Below are 15,108 nucleotides of genomic sequence, written 5' to 3'. Positions count from 1 at the left end.
ATTGCTATCTGGCAAAGCATTCCCAAATCTAGTGGTGGCAAATATTTGCCTGGTTTTCTCATGCTCACAGGTTCCGTGGGTCAGGAAATCAGGGCAGTGGAGATAGCTTGTCTGCTGTGCGACGTCTGGAGCCTCACCTGGCAATGACTCAGATGGCTGGGGCTGGGGTGGTCTGGATGCGCTCTCACGCTCATGGCTGGGATGACTCCATGTCTGGGTTCTGCACAGACTGTCAAATGTCATACCTACACGTGAGCTCTCCAAGTAGCCTGGGTTTCTCACAGCATGGTGCTGGCTTCCAAGAGCAAGCTTCCCAAGACAGCTAGATGCAAGCTGTGTCCTCCTTTCCTACCTACGTCTGGAAATCCTGCATCATCACTTTGGCCATCTCTAGTCAGTTACAACCAGCTTACTGAGGCCAGCCCAGCTTCGGGCGGGGGTGGGGGGGCTGCACTCCACTTCTTGGTGGAGGAGTCCCAAGGACACATTGTGGAGGTATGTGGGATGTGGGAGATACTGTGGTCATCTCTGGAAAGTACATACACTCCTCAGCTTAGGAAGGGTTTACGAACCAGTAAAGTAATGGAGAAACTCATTGTAAATTGAAAATATCACAAATCAAAGATGCATTTCATACAACTACTAATCATCATAGCTTAGCCTAGTCTACCTTAAGCTTGCTCAGAACACTTACATTAGCCTATGTTGGAAACTACTCATCTTTTTTTTTTTATTTAGTAAATATAAATTTCCAAAGTACAGTTTATGGATTACATTGGCTTCCCCCTCCCCATAATTTCCCTCCCACTTGCACCCCTCCCATCTCCAGCTCCCTCTCCCATTCCGTTCACATCAAGATTAATTTTCAATTATCTTTATATACAGAAGATCGATTCAGTAAATATTAAGTAAAGATTTCATCAGTTTGCACTCATGTGGGGAACAGGGTCCGTCTCCTGCAACATGGCGGGGCGCCCGGGAGACAGATAGGTGCTGAGACTGTGGACTGAAACTAGCTCTATGCGTCTGATCTCCCACCATGTGGCGCTGAGAGGGAGTAAACAAATCTTGCACAGCTGCTTCGTCAATTGGCTGATTCCTGATCCAACCTCTGATTGGAGGAAGGCGGCGTGCTCAGCGCGCGGGCAGCAGAGCACGGATTGGTGGGAGAGGACTATAAAAGGGGGAGAGAGACAACATGCGGGGCCCCATGAGAGAATCGGTCGGAGAGCTCGTTGGTGCCGCTCCTCCGCGGAGGTGGGGGAGCGGCAGCAAATCCAGGAAGGACCGGGGAAAGAATACAGCGTCTGGTGTCGTTCTCCCGCAAGCCCACGGAGGAGCAACACACCCACACAGAAACACAAAGTGTAAAATACTGTTTCAGTACTAGTTATAGCATTACTTCATATTGGACAACACATTAAGGACAGATCCCACATGAGAAGTAAGTACACAGTGACTCCTGTTGTTGACTTAACAATTTGACACTCTTGTTTATGGCGTCAGTAATCTCCCTAGGCTCTTGTCATGAGTTGCCAAGGCTATGGAAGCCTTTTGAGTTCGCCGACTTCGATCTTATTCCGACAAGGTCATAGTCAAAGTGGAAGTTCTCTTCTCCCTTCAGAGAAAAGTACCTCTTCTTTGATGGCCCGTTCTTTCCACTAGGATCTCACTCGCAGAGATCTTTCATTTAGGTCCTTTTTTTTTTTTTTTTTTTTTTTCCAGAGTGTCTTGGCTTTCCATGCCTAAAATACTCTCATGGGCTCTTCAGCCAGATCTGAATGCCTTAAGGGCTGATTCTGAGGCCAGAGTGCTATTTAGGACATCTGCCATTCTATGACTCTGCTGTGTATCCCGCTTCCCATGATGGATCGTTCTCTCCCTTTTTGATTCTATCAGTTAGTATAAGCAGACACTAGTCTTGTTTGTGTGATCCCTTGACTCTTAGACCTATCAGTGTGATCAATTGTGAATAGAAATTGATCACTTGGACTGGTAAGATGTCATTGGTACATGCAACCTTGATGAGATTGTATTGGAATCCCCTGGCACGTTTCTAACTCCACCATTTGGGGCAAGTCCGATTGAGCATGTCCCAAATTGTACATCTCCTCCCTCTCTTTTTTAAACTTTTAACTTTAAATTTTAACTGAAAAGTTAAAGAATAAGAATAATTGTGTGTTAATTACAGAGTTCAACCAATAGTACTAGAACAAAAAAAATACTAAAAGGGATAAAGTATTACATTGTATTTCAACAGTCAGGACAAGGGCTGATCAAGTCACTGTTTCTCATAGTGTCCATTTCACTTCAACAGGTTTCCCCTTTGGTGCTCGGTTAGTTGTCGCTGATCAGGGAGAACATATGATATTTGTCCCTTTGGGACTGGCTTAATTCACTCAGCATAATGTTTTCCAGATTCCTCCATTTTGTTGCAAATGACCGGATTTCATTGTTTTTGACTGCTGTATAGCATTCTATAGAGTACATGTCCCATAATTTCTTTATCCAGTCTACTGTTGATGGGCATTTGGGTTGGTTCCAGGTCTTAGCTATTGTGAATTGAGCTGCAATAAACATTAAGGTGCAGACAGCTTTTTTGTTTGCCAATTTCATTTCCTTTGGGTAAATTCCAAGGAGTGGTATGGCTGGGTTGAATGGTAGGGTTATATTCAGGTTTCTGATGAATCTCCAGACTGACTTCCATAGTGGCTTAACCAGTTTGCATTCCCTTTTTCCCCACATCCTCTCCAGCATCTATTGTTAGTAGATTTCTGAATGTGAGCCATTCTCATCGGGGTGAGGTGAAACCTCATTGTGGTTTTGATTTGCATTTCCCTGATTGCTAGTGATCTTGAACATTTTTTTCATGTGTCTGTTGGCCATTTGGATTTCCTCTTTTGAAAAATGTCTATTGAGGTCCTTGGCCCATCTCTTAAGTGGGTTGTTTGTTTTGATCTTGTGGAGTTTCTTGATTTCTTTGTAGATTCTGGTTATCAACCCTTTATCAGTTGCATAGTTTGCAAATATATTTTCCTATCCTGTCGGTTGTCTCTTCACTCTCCTGACTGTTTCTTTTGCAGTACAGAAACTTCTCAATTTGATGCAATCCCAAATGTTAATTTTGGCTTTGACTGCCTGTGCTTCTGGGGTGTTTTCCAAGAAGTCTTTGATGGTACCTATATCTTGCAGGGTTTCTCCAATGCTCTCTAATAATTTGATGGTGTCAGGTTTTAGATTTAAGCCTTTAATCCATGTTGAGTGATGAGCTTTCAATTCATCTCAAGGATCTAGAAAATCTGCAGGAAACTACTCATCTAACTCAGTCTGTTTTATAATCATGAATTGATTATTTCTTGTAATTTGTTGAATACTATAATTAAAGTAAAAAATACATGTTGTACTTTTGCATCATTGTAAAGTTGAAAAATTGTCAGCCAACCCATCATACCGAATCTGTTACAGTTCTCAGATTAGTGCTCCTCCCTCAACTATTTTCACCACGGTCATCCATTTGTCAATGATATAGAAATAGACTTGGGTTATTATCACATTTCTTTGCCCGTGACAGACAATAAATCAATTGCAGCACTATTTCACTAAGGCCCAATAGGACTCCAGAAATCTCGATAAAATGTACTGGACAAGAAATACTAGGGCTGGTGTTGTGGCGTAGTGGAAAAAGCCACTGCCAATGATAGCAGCAGCCCATATGGGCACTGGTTCACGTCCCAGCTGCTCCACTTCCCATCCAGCTCCCTGCTAATGGCCTGGGAAAAACAGCAGAGGACAGTGCAAGTACTTGAGTCCCTGATACCTATATGGAAGACCCAGATGAAGTTCCTGGCTCAGCCCTGGCTGTTATGGCCATCTAGGGAGTGAACCAGAAGATGGAAGGTCTGTGTGTGTGTGTGTGTGTGTGTATCTATGTGTGTTCCTTTGACTTTAAGTAAATAAATCTGTTTTAAAAAGAAATATTAATCCAATGCAGTGGAGATGTGAATAAAAACTATTTGCCATTTCTGAGAAATATTCCTGCCTTATTACTTTCACAAGTATTTAATATTTTTTGAGTGCAAAAGCCTATTTAAAAATAGACCATGGGGCAGAAATTTGGCTCAATAATTCAGTTGTTCTTGGAGCACCTGTATCATTTGGGACACCTGCATCCCATATCGGAGTGCCTGATTCAAGTCCTGCCTACTCCACTTCCAATCCAGCTTCCTGTTAATGTACACTCAAGAGGTAGCAGGTAATGCATCAAGTAACTGGGTTTCTGCCACCCAAGTGGGATTCCTGGGGCTGTGTCAGACTCGTGATGGAGTTCGGGGCTTCTGACCTATACCTGACTCTGTCTTGGTTATTACAGGTGAACTCTGTGGATGGAAGATCTCTCTTGTGTGCTGCATTTCTATGTCCCTGTCTGTCTCTCTGCTCATCAAATAAAATGAAAATAGTTAATTAATTAAATAGACCAGACAATCTGTAAATTGATGAAAAATGTGTGCTAAATATGGAGAAAATTAGTGGTTACTATTCAATGAGATAAATTATAATTGACTTTAGAAATAGTATAAAATATTGATAAAGTAATTTTACAGTTTTTAAAAAATTCACAAGTAAATTTAAAAAGTTGACTCCAGCTTTTTCAATACTTAGGCTCTTTCCATATGCCCGCTCAGGGCCTGAACTGTGACAGTCCCTCTTGCTGCACAATTCCTAAAGCTTACATAATGCTTTTTTCTTTTTACCTTATTTGTTTGAGAGGTAGAGTTAGAGAGAGAGAGAGAGAGAGAGAGAGAGAGAGAGAGAGAAAGAGAGAGACAGGGAAAAAGATCTTCCATCTGCTGGCTCACTCCCTAAATGCCCATAAGGGCTGGAGCTATGCCAATCTGAAGCCAGGAGCCAGGAGCTTCTTCTGGGTCTCCCACATGGGTGCAGGGACCCAAGGACTTGGATCATCTTCTACTGCTTTCCCAGGCCATATGGGATGCCAGCACTTCAGGCAGCGGCTTTACCCGCTACGCCACAGCGCCGCCCCCATAGTGCTTTTGCAAGCACTTCAGCGCATATCTCACACTTGAGCTTCACAGACAATAGGTAAGTTTGCAGTAAACATGACATTTCAAAATCATATTCTTTTTCCCAAGTCATGCAAGTCACTACTGGTACTAGTATATTGATCATCTTTTAGGTACCAGGAAGCATTTATTCACTTTACACTGCATCATTTCATTCTATCACAAACCAAAAGGTGGCTATTTTTTTTGTTTTTTTTTAAAGATTTATTTATTTTTTATCTTTTTATTTTTTTAACTTTTATTTAATGAATATAAATTTCCAAAGTACAGCTTATGGAGTACAATGGCTTCCCCCCCATAACTTCCCTCCCACCCGCAACCCACCCTCCCCTTTCCCGCTCCCACTCCCCTTCCATTGACATCAAGATTCATTTTCAATTCTCTTTATACAAAAGGTGGCTATTATTGGTTCTTTTGTATACATGAGGAAATGGAGTTCTGATATATTAAATAGCTTGCTTAAGATCAAAATTAGCAAATGGTGGAAATGGGATTTGAACTCAAGTCAGTTGTGCTCTGAAGTCCAAGTAAAATCTAGAACTACAGACAAGACCTCAGATGCTTCCTTTGGAAAATAAAATTTTATTTAGATCTAATTTTTCATATGGTGTTCTTGGCAAGATTATCATGTTTTTGACTGATGATGGGAGACACATTTACAAAGAAGCGGTCAAAGCTAATTTAAAATGGAAGCTGAGTTCAGGTTCCTAAGTGTAACCCATAGATCACCCCTTGCAGGTTGGCCGATTCTGAAGGGCTGTCGCGTCTGCATAGTCTCCCTGCCTTAGACCTGTCCCGGGTGTTCTGCCAGGCAAGTGCTGGCCACCCCAAGGACCGGCAGCTCATTCAAGACCTCTGCCTTCATATTTGTGTGTCTCCATACTCAAGGTAGACTTTATTTTATCTTATATGTGTTTAACAACTTCCAAGAAATTAAAGATTATCTTCAAGATACCTTTTTTTTTTTTTTTTTTTTTTTTTTTGGTGAGGGGTGAGTTCTGGCAGCAGTAACCAGGGACTCCCATTCCAGTGCTCACCCAGAAGGGGCCCTCAGTGAGTCTGTCAGATCATGAATTCTGCTGTCCTCACTCCCACCCTACAAGAATGTCCAGGCTTCCAGAGCAAGGGAACAAAACTCCCTGGCTCCCAGCTTGCTCCTGCCCCCCCACCCCCCTTCCCAGCTCAGTCCAATCTCAGTCTAGCACTCCACAGTTTCCCAAGTATCCCATACTTTACTGCACCGGCCTGACTTTGCACCTGCTCTTCCCTCTGTTGGAACACTTTCCTCTGCCAAGTCCTGGTGTTCATCCATTCAGTTCCCCTTCTAAGGGAAACTGGCTCCTGTAGGAGGGGCCAAGGTCATGATTGGTACCACGAGCCACGCTCTCAGTCCCTAAGCACAGCTAATTGGAATAGAGGTGAGCACCTGACTCAAGGGAACCCAATCCACTGGCTAGCTAGTGCTGCACAACCCAGGACCTACAGCTTGGCGCAGAAAAGTTCAGACTCTCTCTGAGAAGTTTGAAGAAACGCAACGTCCTTGATTTACCAAGCCAGGAGTCAGACCGCTCCTCTAGATGGCAATGACACTTCATACTTTCTTAATGCTTAATACTTCTTACAGATGCTCTCTGGAGAAGAGTGATGTCTTGCATTATAACCCTAGGGTCTAGTTCAATGCCTGAGCTACATTAGGGGATCAGTAGATGTGTAGTGAATCCACAAATGCAGATGGGCCAAAAAAAATAAATTCACTTTTCTTTATTATCTTAAAGCAATTTAAATCTGTCTCTGACCCAATTTCACTAGGCCATCAGAATATTTTAAAATTCGAACACTTAACATTATTCATTTAGTGCTCAAATAATAGAGGCAATATGATTTGCCTTCCCATTTGCTATATGAAAAAGAAAAATGCAGAGAGTTTAGGTAATTTGTTCAAGGTCACCTTGGTAGTAAGTAACCGGGCCCGGATAAAACAGGGTCAGGTCAAGTCCTTGCTCCTAACCACTTCTCAGATTTTACCTCTGTCTGGATCAGGAAGTACTGAGAAGGAACATATGAGATGCTTTTCTCACTTACAGCTCCTTTCCACCATACGTTGTCCCTTCCTTTTTCACGTGTCTTCAACACTTATTTCATTCGTATGTAATTTATCCACACTTTTGACGGGGAACTTCTTGTGCTGTAATAATTAGCTCTAACACCTAGTGTGCTTGCCTTCTGCCAGGGACATTCTAGGAAATGTAGAGGAAAATTGATTAAATATAGTTGGAAATGATGTGTTTTGAAATATTAATTTAAGTTGCCATTGGTTTAAGAAGGGATTCTTGTTCGATGCCTGTATGCTTGCCTGCTTTTGAAAACTGTAATTTCTGAGTCAAATGTTCCAGAGAGCAGAGTTGCGTCCCAGGTCGCCCTCCTCTGCAAGTCAAGAGCGTCAGTCACAGCGTGGTGTCGGTCCCAGCGCATCCGGGGTTTCTGCAGATCCTGCGCCGTGAAGGATCCCAAAGCCCAAATGGAGTGTTCATCAAAGATGCTTTGAAATGGGGCTGACTCTCGTCAGGCCCTGCTTAGCGACTTGGCATGGCTTTATGGCACTGCAGAGGGAAAGCACACTGGAAAAGTCCACACAATGAGTGAGTTACTTTCTTCTGTGGTCCGAGGGATGATTATTCTCATCCTCATTGTGCTGGTGAGGAAACTGAGGCACGGGGAAGCTGTGCAGCAGGCCAGGGGCAAGTGGCTGTCAGTGGCAGGCAGGCAGACTGTAGAGTCTTTAAAAATTGAGACACAACTCACAGAATTCACCCTCTTAAGGTGGACACTCCATTGGTTTGTGGTGGATCCACAAGGTTATGCAACTACCACCACTATCCAATTTCAGAACATCTCCCTTGCCTCTGCCTCCCCAGAAAGCCTCGTACGCAAGAGCAGTCACTCCCTGTGCTCCTTCCTCAAGTCCCGGGCAGCCACAAATCTACTTTCTGTCTCAGTGGACCTGCCTGTTCTGGCCACTTTATATTAATGGAATTGTAGACCCTGTGGCCTTTTGTGTCTGTAGAGCGCTATGTTAGCACGAAGCCAAGGCCCCTGACTGTGAGCTCCGCCAGTAGGGAGATGGTTCTTTTAATCTTTGTCTTCGTGGTGCTCTGAATTCACAATGAGTTATGAGTCCATGTGTGTAGACATTAAAGGGACTGAGAGTCTGAACTTTGCTGAGTGCTCACTGTCAGCCTAGCATGGGGCCGATTGCTTTGCAGAGGTCGCCTTGTTGTACCCTCCTAACACTCCCATGAGATCAGTACTGTCATGTCCCCATTTTCCAGACAGGAAACACAGGGAAGTGAAATAACTTATTGAACATCCCAGCTAGCAGGTGGAGAAGACAGAACTTGGATTCCTGGCCATGGACTTGAAGCATCACACTTCTAAACTGCATGCAGTGGAAAGCCCTTAAACAATGGCGTTGAATTGCCTATGTCTACAGTGAGAAAATGGAAGTCCATAAAGCACTTGTAGCAATTTATTGAGCCCCTACCATGTGCCAACTATTACACCACGTGGGAGGCCACGGAAAAATAAAAATCAAGGTCCTTTAGCCCACAATGAGCTTGCCCTGTATCAGGTCTGTGTACATCAAGAGCTGTAGGAATGGAAGGGTGCAGGCACCTGTGTAGGACACACAGCCCCGGGCCTGAGCTAGCCTTCCTGTCTGCTGCTTGGCAGAGCAGATCCCGTGTGAGAGCTCTTCGGGTTTGTTGTTGCCCTTCCTCAACACCCTGGGGGGCTTCCGGGAAGGGTCCTGGCCCTGGCCTGTCGGCACCTAAGGTGGAGAAGGTGGCCCCGGCAGTGGCTATGAAGGCCTTGCCTTTGTCTCTCAAGAGGGCAAGCGGCTTCCCACTGCAGGGCAGAGTGCAGCTGCCAGCCAGCTCCCTGGGTGTTTCTGGCCTACTCAGGGCTTTGCTCTTCTCACAAAGACGGCTGTGTTGGATCTGTTTTCCCAAGTCAGATAGCTATTTGGTTTCCACATCAGAACTCAGTGCCAGCACTCAGCGTTACCAGCCCCACCAGCACAGGCCATAGTGTGCAAAGGAATTTGAGTTCCTGGAGCTGGGTCAAAGAATGCACTCCTCCATGCAGGTGGGTGGAGGTCAGGAGAGCCTTTTCACACCTACTGCTAGCTCTTGCCAGATGTGGGCCTGGCAGCAGGTGGGTGCAGGGGCTATGGGCTCAGGGGGAGCCTAGGCTTTTTAAGGCCTTGACACCTCCAGGAGATGGCACAGGCTGGAACACAGACCAGCCCAGAGCCTGCTTCCAATTCCCCTGCTCCTCTGTCTGGGTGCAGCATGCAGGGCCAGGACACGCTGGGACCTCACCCACATGGAGTCGTTCCAGGAAGGAGGACCCTAAGGCCAGCCTGAGCTTACATGGTGGAGAGAATTTGTGACTGGGGCAGCCAGAGGCCTCAGAAACAGAGGGCCAGATTAGGCTGAGAGAGAGACAAAGATACAGAGAGACAGGAGACAGAGAGAGAGAAGCTGAATGTCTAAGCCAGAGCAAGGGTGCAAATCTAAGGGCCATGGCTGGCTCTGTTCAGGCTACAGGCTGGAAGTGGAGCCACAGACACAGAAGGTCAGAAACAGGTTGGGAGGGTCACAAATGCCAGGGAGGCTGGAGGCCAGGCAAAGATCCAAGTGGTCCTCGCAGGGCAGAAGAGACGTCCGAGTTTGCCAGTGTGGGATTGGGCATAGCCCTGGGGCTCCACTACGGGAACTCCGTGTCTCTAAGTTGGGAGGGGCCTCTAAAATAAAAAAAAAAAAAAATAGAGAAGTTCTGGACTTCTTCCAGGTACCCCCAGGAGCTGATGGGACTGGCAGCATGTTCAAGGTATTAGCTAGAGGATTTCAGGACCCTGCCAGTGGGATGAGTGTTAACCCAGCCCCCTGAAAACACTCATGAGTATAAAATTTCAAAGGCTTTTTTCCATCCAGCACCCAGACAGAGACACAAATACCCCTTGTCATTTCTCCATGGTGATGAGTGTTTTCTTTTTTTCCATATTTCACCATTTGCTAAGTGTCCAGCCATATAAGGGGTCTTCAAAGAGTTCATGGAAAATATATATTATGAACAAGCTCTGCATGGATTTCAAGATTATTTTTGCACCAAAATAAATTTATAATTCCATTTTCCCATGAGCTTTTTCAAGTACCTTGCTGTGGGCAGTGAGCTGCTCAGATCTAAAACCTGTCTCGTTCAGGGCCAAGAGCTCGTCTCTCCAGGCCTCTCGGTTACCTAAGGGGGAAGGAACTTTCCAAGGCAGCTGCAGTTCAGCTACGCAGGGGGACCTCGGTCTTCCTGCTTCCTCCTTGTCATTGGCCCACGAGGACGTTGCGTGCCCTCGTGCAAGTTTTACTGTGTGTTCCAGTGGGCCTTTGCTATTGTTTGTTGAGCATTTCCGGATAATGTGTGGGTACTGGGAGTTATTTCAGGTTGTCTAGAAGCTTCAGTCCTTTGTACTTCTACTCATGCAACTTCCATTCCAGCCTTATAAGAGCCAGTGTGATTTCTTAAAAAGATCTTCTCAGGGTGGGCGTGTGTCAGAGTGGTAAGATGCCGCTGGGGAGGCCCACGTCTCATAGCAGCGTGCCTGGGGTTCAGTCCAGGCTCCACCCCTGATTCCAGTTTCCTTCTAATGCAGACCCTGAAGTCAACAGGTGATCGAGTCCCTGCCACCTGTGTGGGAGACCAGGGTGGCGTTCCAGGCTAATGGCTTCAGCCTGGCCTGGCCCAGTTGTTGAGGGCATTTGGGGAGTGAACCAGCAGGTGGGAGATTCCTCTTCTCCTCTGTCTGTCTCTTTCTCTCTTCCTCTGCCTTTCAAATAAATCAAATAACTAAATATGAATTTCTTTTAAAAAAAGTTACTCAAAAACCATTTCTTTAAAAAATTTTTTTTAAATTTATTTGAAAGAGCTATAGAGAAAGGTAGAGCCAGAGAGAGAGCGAGGTCTTCCATTCCGCTGGTTCACTCCCCAAATGACTGCAACAACCAGAGCTGAGCCGATCCAAAGCCAGGAGCCAGGAACTTCTTCCGGTTCTCCTATGCGGGTGCAGGGGCCCAAGGACTTGGCCATCCTCCACTGTTTTCCCAGGCCACAGCAGAGAGCTGGATCGGAAGTGGAGCAGCCAGGACTCAAACTGGCACCCACAGAACCAGCCCCCAAAACCATTTCAATTGAGAACCAAACTATAAAAGACTTCTTAACCAACACCTCAACTAATTAAGTTCTAAGACCATCTTTTAAAAAATGTTTATTTTTAAAAAATTTATTTGAAAGACAGAGTGACAGAGACATAGGGTCCATCCACTCATTCACTCTGCAAAATGCCTGACAGAGCAAGGGAGAGGGAAAGAGAGGGAGAGAGAGATCTTCTATCACCAATTCATCCCCCAAATGACTGCAACAGCTGGGACTGGGCCAGGCCAAAGTCAGGAGCCCAGAACACCACCCACGTCCCCCATGGGGGTGGCAGGAGCCCAAATACTTGGGCCAATCTTCTGCTGCTTCCCCAGGGGCATTAGCCAGAAGCTGGATTGGGAGTAGAGCAGCCTGGACTCAACTAGCATTCCAGTATGGGAATGGTAGCGTTGCAAGCCTAGGCTTAACCCACTGTGCCACAATGCTGGACCCAAAAATCACCTACTTTTAAAAAAGTTTTGTTTTAATTTCTGGTTTTTCATTTTCACATAACTTTTCAGTGACTTTTCATAGCTTTCTATTCATTATGTTATTGTTTTCTCTCTCTCTCTCTCTCTTTTTTTTTTTTTTTTTTTTAGTATTCCACAATCTTTCCCATTTCTCTTCTATAAGCATCTCTCTTTTTCCTTGGAGGAAACTCCACCCATATTCTATATGGCCCTGGGCTGTCAGTAGTAGCCCCTGACCCTCCTTTCTTTTCCCTTCACTGCCGTTCTAGCCACAGGGGTAGGACCACAGCCCAGGATTGGCCAATCATCATCCCACATCCCTGTGGACAGTGATTTGTCCAATGGGTGGGCATTTGACTCCCAAGTTGGACCAATCACTCCTACCCCCACCGCTCTTCTCCTCTCTTCCAGTGATCCATCAGTACAGAATTTCTTTCCCTTGTTCAAATGTGCTTGGCTCCTTCTTGTCTCTTGCTCACAAATATTGTTTTCCTAAATTGCTTTCCTGGCTTACTCCAACACATTGTCCAGGTGCCCGTTTGTAGACTGTGTCCTTCCCAAGACATCTCTAAGACTGCTGGACTCGTCCAGGGCTCCCCAACCTCCCCTCCTACAGCCCCTTGTGCTTTTCCTCCTAAGTGTCCATCACAGGAATAATCAACACATTCTTTGTTTACAGTGAGACAATTCTTGGTTTATAGTCCATCTTCTCCACTGGACCGTGAGCTCCCTGAAATTAGGGACCATTTGTTCTGATCCTCACTGGGTACTTGGTGCCTAGCACAGTATTTGGCTCAAAATAGGTGCCCAGTTAATATTTGCCAAATTAAAAAAGCATGCATGAGTGAGTGTTTCGCTTGGAAGCCCTTGTGTTTGATCTCCAGGGACTCTGTTGACTAATAAACACTGGCAGCCCTGATTCACAGAGTGAGTGTGGAGGGCTCCCTGGGGAAGCAGACGGTGTCACCAGCCGTCTCATCAGGCTGTCTGAGCCGGGTTTCTGTGTGAGCAGGCCAGAGTGGACCTGGCTCCCGGGAGATGGCAGTGTTGCATAGTCTCTGACTCACCCACCCTCCCAGAATCCCTTTTCTGAGGCCTGGGAGATACCGGGCTGGGCCTTGACCTGTCAAGACACAGAAGCTACGTCCATGGCTCTTTGAAAGAGCTGTGAGTGTTCAGGCAGCTGTGAAGCAGTGCCTTTGTTTCCGCAACTGTCCCCAAGCCAAGATAAACACCCCCACCCCACCCCCACCCCCCACTATTGATGGATTTGGTTCCGTCCTCTGCTCGACAAATCTACTTTCCCAAAAGTGGCTCAAGGCTTCCTCTCAGCCTCTAGGCTTTAAGATGTCCTGGGAGAAAAGTCTCAGGCCCCAGGGCTGGTACCTCCTGGGGCTGTGGAAGTCTCACTACTCATGAGTTCTTTCCCAAATGTAGCTGGTTACTGCGAATGTAAACTCACACAGTTACCCACATGGTGTGCACGTGGACAGTCTCTGTTCATACCATGACTCAGCAGAAGCACCTTACCTGCTCTCAGTAAGAGGGTGGCAATGTCTGCCTCTCAGGTTTGTGCTGTGTGGAGTCAGCAGCGTGGAAGCCCCTGGCACCAAACTGGGAACAGAGTGGTGGCTTAGCAAAAAAAATGCAGATTCTCTTCCCTCCACCCCTCATCCTCCTGTCCCTGCTGCCATCAGCCCAAGGTGAATTCTGTGAGAGAGCATCATCAGCAAGTTCTTAACAGCGAATATCGGAAACAACACCTGCCTCACTCCTCCCAGGCACCTTCCGTCCTCAGTGTGACGACGGGCTTTTGCCAGATTAAAAAGTGTCCCTGGTCATTGGAACACACCTCCATCAATTATCCAAGTCCCTGGGCTCCTGCTGCTGCCCTCTATGGGACCCCAGGCCCTCCTGGGAATTCTCAGGTTCGCCATGGCCTTGGCTCCTTTTCAGCCTGCTTCCTTCTGTTAGAGCATCTGGGCCGTAGCTCCGGAAGCGTCTGGCCCTGAGGCTGGGGCTCTTATCTCCGACTTCGTGAGCCCCCATCCCTGCCATGTCAGAACCCATTAGCGACCACTCTGCTGAGGCTTTGAAGGAGTAGCCGGTTCGTAGAGGGAAGGGCTCGTGCCAAGCCGGGCCAGATGGAGTAAGTAATGAAGGCCCCAGATTAATCTCCCCCGTCTCTTTTTTTCCAATATGAAGGCTCAACCGAGAGCTTGGGAGTCTCAAGACAAATTACACTTGTCAGCCTCAAAGCAGAAATTCCCTTCCAAGCCAGGATGTTTGCGCTTTCTCTTCTCTTTCCTCATCTCCTCCCTCTCCCCTGAAATAGAAAACTGGAGAAAAAATGGGGTGTACATGAAATGTTATGACATCTTTGCATCATTGTAATAATAAGAGTTCCACTGAACATTTACTGTGTACTGAGCAGTGGGCGCAGTCCTCTGTATGCATTCAACTCATTTGTGCCTCATCGTGACCCTACCAGATAGGTACGTACTGGTGTCCCCATTTTGGGGATTAGGAAACCAAGGCTCAGAGAGGATGACTGACTCAAAGTCACACAGTTAGTAAGCTGTAGAGCAAGGATTCATGCCCTGGCTTGTGCTTCTGCAGCCGCTACACCAGTCACTTCCTTCCATCTTTGGAGCTACTAATCTATGACTCAAGTCTTTGCCTAAAGGGCCAAGCCAGTTCTGGAGACAGGGATACAGTGTCCTGCTCTTTCTCATTGTCAGAATCCTCCTGGAGTCTTCCTCTGAGAGCCACCAGTAAGCATTAGGTTCCAGAAGAGCACAGCCCAAGGAGTACTTCAAGAAACCTTAGCCCTGCATTGGGTGTTCGGCTTAGCAGAATGCCTGGGTTTGACTCCCAGCTCTGGCTTCTAGTTTCAGCTTCCTGCCAGGGCAGGCCCTGGGAGGCAGCAGGTGACTGCTCAAGTAGTTGGGTCTCTGTTACCCTGATGTGGGGACCTTGATTGAGTTCCTGCTTTGTGCCTTGCCCAGCCCCTGCCATTCTAGGTATCTGAGCAGTGAACCAGAGGGGTACTCTGTCTGTTTGCCTTTCTATCTCTCTCTCTGTCTCTTAAATAAAATTAACAAAATTTTTTTTAACTATAGCCTTTGAAATAGGTGGGGACAAATATCCTGTGACTAAATACATTTGGGAACCACTACATAGAATTGGTTCCTCCCCAGTCATAAGGCATAAGAGCAAGTGAGACGTTCTAAGATGCCTTCATAATGGAGAAATTCAATGGACTTTGGGTTCCCACTGTCTCCCCAAATTTTTTGACCCAGTCTGTTTTCCAA

The 15,108-nt window shown here is 46.2% G+C and overlaps 1 protein-coding gene across 1 annotated transcript in view; it reads left to right on the top strand.

Annotated features, from left to right (window-relative positions):
• PGM1 (phosphoglucomutase 1) overlaps positions 1-12,928 on the top strand; it is a gene marked incomplete at its 5' end in the record, with an annotated part of 56,408 nt that extends 43,480 nt beyond the window's left edge. The window contains 1 exon segment of the mRNA NM_001082316.1: positions 12,907-12,928.
• Between the last annotated feature and the right edge of the window lie 2,180 nt (positions 12,929-15,108).

Source organism: Oryctolagus cuniculus, chromosome 7 (genome assembly GCF_964237555.1).
Source record: "Oryctolagus cuniculus chromosome 7, mOryCun1.1, whole genome shotgun sequence".
NCBI classification, from domain to species: domain Eukaryota; kingdom Metazoa; phylum Chordata; class Mammalia; order Lagomorpha; family Leporidae; genus Oryctolagus; species Oryctolagus cuniculus.
Note: the sequence above shows the minus strand (reverse complement) of the source record. Positions and strands in the feature narration are given on the sequence as shown.